The 4,771-nt window shown below is 46.8% G+C and overlaps 1 non-coding gene across 1 annotated transcript; it reads left to right on the top strand.

The window, feature by feature from the left end:
• Window positions 1-1,317: 1,317 nt before the first annotated feature.
• Window positions 1,318-1,390, top strand: TRNAR-UCG (transfer RNA arginine (anticodon UCG)). The gene has a single exon. It is a non-coding gene; the product is annotated as a tRNA-Arg (tRNA).
• Window positions 1,391-4,771: the final 3,381 nt, after the last annotated feature.

Here is a 4,771-nt window from a genome sequence, read left to right as displayed (position 1 = left end):
CGGAGTCCGGTGGCACCTTAAAGACTAACAGATTTATTTGAGCATAAGCTTTTGTGGGTAAAAACCCCACTTCTTCAGATGCATGGAGTGAAAATTACAGATGCAGACATAATTATACTGACACATGAAGAGAAGGGAGTTACCTCACTAGCAGAGAACCAGTGCTGACAGGGCCAAGTCGATCAGGGTGGATGTAGCCCACTCCCAACATAGATGAGGAGGTGTCAATTCCAGGAAAGGCAAAACTGCTTTTGTAATGAGCCAGCCACACCCAGTCCCTATTCAAGCCCAAATTAATGGTGTTAAATCTGCAAATGAATTAATACATCGACCCTGATCGACTTGGCCCTGTCAGCACTGGTTCTCTGCTAGTGAGGTAACTCCCTTCTCTTCATGTGTCAGTATAATTATGTCTGCATCTGTAATTTTCACTCCATGCATCTGAAGAAGTGGGGTTTTTACCCACAAAAGCTTATGCTCAAATAAATCTGTTAGTCTTTAAGGTGCCCCCGGACTCCGCGTTGTTTTTGTGGATACTCCCTAACACGGCTATCCCCTGATACTTCTGACACACAGGATTCAAGTTTGGTTCAATAGCTCTCAGCAACCCCACTATACACCAGGCCAGGGCTGCTGGGCCAATTTGTATCTGCTCCTCTCTCCATTGAGGGACCCCGATGCCGGCCCACCCCCTTGGCTCTGGGGGCAGAGTGTGGACACGGGCCAGCCGGCTCTGAGCCCTGGGACTCCTGCCAGCCTGGGGTATCCATCCAGGGACGCAACTGATGCGGGGTCTGGGGCTGGCGGAGGTGGGATGCAGCCGTGTACTGCCTGCTGCTCCGGGCGGAGGAGAGACAGCCTGGGAAGGAAAAATCCCCGCAGAGCCGCCGGGGCGGGGACCGCGGCTCCAGGCTAGGCTCCCGCAGCTGCTCCGTGTCCCGCTCTGGAAGCGGCGGTGGCTGCAGAGGATGCTCTGGGCACGGGGAGGGGAGACAGAGGGCGGAGCAGAGCAAAGCCGCCGGTCGGCGGGGGACCACACCGGGCAGCTGCGCCCCCGCCGCCCCAGGCTGTTTGCAGGTCAGGCGCCCCTTCCCCCCGGAATGCCCCTGCAGACCAGGCACACGGTGGACCACTCTGCACCAGGGCAAAAATGTCTTCCCTGGTTTCCTGGACAAAGCTGGGCGCTGGGAGAGCACGTGGGTGGGTGACTGGACAAGCTGCGTGTGCCAGAAGCAGGCCTGGGGCTCTGTATTGGCCTCTGCGGTGCAGGTGGCAGGGATGCTCTTTCCTAGGATGTGCCAGGACCATAACCACGGTGACCGCGTGGCCTAATGGATAAGGCGTCTGACTTCGGATCAGAAGATTGAGGGTTCGAGTCCCTTCGTGGTCGGTAGGCTTTTTTTCCCTCGGAGAAATGTCCTTTGCAGAACCAGTCTTTGCCCATGCAAAATTAGCTGCTGAAGGAGCGTAGTGCACCCAACTGATCTCAGAGGCGCCACTAGAAAGCCGCGCTTTATGCATTGGCATAAGTGGAAGGCTAATCCCAGTGAAGTTTTATATAGGGTCCTAGTTTGAATTACAGAGCCTAAGAGAACAAATAACACACTGTCTTCCTCTGTAGACCACAGATCAGAACTTGCTGATTTCTTCCTTTCCCCTCGGAAGTTGTTAAAGAAGGACGGACAAGCATTAGTTAGCACCCATGATGGCAGGAAAGGAGACATCAGCTTTAGTTATAATGAAGGAAGATGGTGGGGTGGAGAGAGAGGACTCCCACCAAGACAGGTTTGCAAGAAGGGGGAATCTAAGAAGTTTGGGACTGTTGCCAATGAAAACTACATGACTTCTAGTTCTATGCGTGTGCTGCAGACCCATAATAGTTCATCACTAAAGATGAAGGGTTGGCAGTGCATTTGGGTAGACCCACTCTAGCCCAAACTCTCCACCTTGGGAAAGTCCCATGTTGGGTAGCCCGCTGTCCTGTTTAATTTCTTTGGCACAGCGCCTCTGACTGTAATGCCTTCATCCCTAAGGAGTATTAATTAGCATAGAAAAAGTATGAAACACACTCTGTTGTGCACTTTTATGGGTCCTCAATAGAGAGCTGAACTTTCATTGTAGCCTAAACATGATCACACTTCACAAAACCATTTGGAGATCAATTGGGGACCTGGGCAATCTCTGTCAGCCCCAGATATCCCAGATCAGATATCCGTGAAAACATCAAGTAAAAAATAAATGTCTGTTGGGTCAGGGAAGGCAAAGTACGGAACAACACTGAGGTTTAAAAAAACAAACCACCTGGGCACTCTGATTTTAGGGATATTTCCATTTATCATTCCCAGACACTGGTTTCCTAATGGACACCCAGATTTCTATGTCCCACTTAACAGAATAAAGCACTAAAGATCATGTGAGTCTTGAAGCTCCTACAGCACTACAGCTGCCCTCTGAGTGACATTATCCTATGGAATAAGTGTTGGGCTTTCAGACCTGGTGCTGCATGAGGATTAGTGAGTCAAGAAAGGACGATGTAAACTGGAAACTGGCTTGTGTGTCTTGTCTGTAAAAATCCTTGGTCTATGTAAATAGCAGGGTGAAGCAGAGTGTCCTGAGGGAATTGTTAACTTCAGGTCCTTCTCCCCCCCCCAAAAGATACTTTAACAAGTAAAAACTAAAGGCCACAAAAACAGACCTGTAAAATAAAAACTGGATGGAGCCAGTGGGGCTGACAATGAAGAATAGATGACAGAAGTAGACAGGAAAAAATAATTTTTAGCAGGTCAGAAACTGGGACTGGATGGCTGGAGGATCACTCAATAACTGCCCTGTTCTGTTCATTCCCTCAGAAGCATCTGGCACTGGCCACTAACAGAAGATAGGATACTGGTCTGATCCAGTATGGCCGTTCTCTTATTCTTAGGATAAGCAAAAATGTATTAAGTTGTCATGATTTATGTATGAGAATGTTTTAATTAGGGGGTTAGAGTACATAGGTACACAGATGAGGTAACTAGGTAAACTGAGTCTGTGCAAAATTTTGGGACAAGGGATAAAATATAGGTGCTGGACAATAGGAGAGTGGAGAAGACCAGAGATTTGGAGAATTGCCCTGTCCCCAGGAGACTTAACTTGTTCAATGATCTTTCTTGCCTGACCTGCTTTAGTACGTATTCATAGGTGACAACAGCATGGTCTTAAACCGTACAAAATAAAGGCTAAAATAAACTGTTTAAGCCTAAATTGAAATGGATCTTGTTTTTCACCCAACAGCCCCAATCTTTAGGGTAGGGTTGGAAGGACTGGATCTATTGAGGCCCCAAAAGTCTGCGTGCAAGTTCTGAGCTGAGGCTGTCATGGACTTGTATGCATAGAAGAGACCTCTTTTTGTGGGGTGTGAAAGGACTGCTCCCATACAAACCTTCCCCAAAGCATCCCACATTTCTGGAGGTTCAGTTGGTGTGACACTATACCCCATATTCTTCATAGCAATATTATGAGTATGGCATAATCATGATGTATTTCATGCAAGATAAGTATGTGAGATATCATTGAAAAGGTTTCAGAGTAGCAGCCGTGTTAGTCTGTATCCACAAAAAGAAAAGGAGTACTTGTGGCACCTTAGAGACTAACAAATATATTTGAGTGTAAGCTTTCGTGAGCTTCATTGGATGCATGCAGTGGAAAATACAGTGGGGAGATTTTATATACACAGAGAACATGAAAAAATGGGAGTTACCATACACACTGTAATGAGAGTGATCAGGTAAGGAGCTATTACCAGAAGGAGAGAAAAAAAACCTTTTGTAGTGATTGAAAAGGTTATGATTTACTGAATATGTTGATCCTATTTGTATGCTTGGATCATTTTTGTATCTGAAGTTAGGAATATTGACTATGTATTTGTATTTCAGGTAGTTATTCCTGGGCAGCACCCACTAGGCAAAAAGCTCTCAGTCTAAATGACTGGCTGGCAAGGGCCCATTCAAGTTGGATGGCCCATCAGGGGAACACTTGGCTCTGAATGGACCCTGGAAGACACCGCTCTACATCTAATGGGCTTTCCTGTAAACATTCTAACTAAATTATGGGTAATGGCCTCTGCTATGACTAAGTGAAGCAGCCATGGGCATGTGACTTGCCCATGGACTTTACAGGAACATGTGACCAGGTCACCTGGTGCTGGACTCCATCGTGGGATGTCAGTGTTTTTCCACAGGCTGGCGTGGGACCCAAGCTTGGAGACAAAGGGTTCCCACCCTATGCAAAAGCTATTTAAGGCAGGGGAGTGACATAATCATGGTTCTTCACTGACTCCCCACTCAAAGAAAGACTCCTGGAAACACCTGAGGGAACAAAGACTGAACTGGGGGAAGTGCTGGACCCAGGCTAGAGGGATTTTTAGCCTGTGAAAGGAACACCTGGGGTTTTTAAGATGTAAGCAAGTGCAGGCTGCTTGCATCATCATTTAGGATGAGAATTTGCTACTTGTATCCAATCTCTTTAGTATATTAAGCTTAGTTTGCTTATTTTGTTTGTTTGCTAGGTAATCTGCTTTGATCTGTTAGCTTTTAAGTGATTATAAGGGACAGCAATCTTTTGTACTTCATGAACTTATTTTTGCTTTGTCTAAAACCAGTGTGTGGGAGTCATAACTTGGGCCAGAAAGCTGTTGCATATCCTTCTCCACATTGAGAGAGGTGGCAAATTGCATGAGCTTACGCTGTACAGACCTCTGTGCAGTGCAAGATGCTATAATTTTGGGTTTATA

Source organism: Eretmochelys imbricata, chromosome 14, assembly GCF_965152235.1.
Source record: "Eretmochelys imbricata isolate rEreImb1 chromosome 14, rEreImb1.hap1, whole genome shotgun sequence".
Taxonomy (NCBI): domain Eukaryota; kingdom Metazoa; phylum Chordata; order Testudines; family Cheloniidae; genus Eretmochelys; species Eretmochelys imbricata.
The sequence above is the reverse complement of the archived record's forward strand: the minus strand, read 5'-3'. Positions and strand labels throughout refer to the sequence as shown.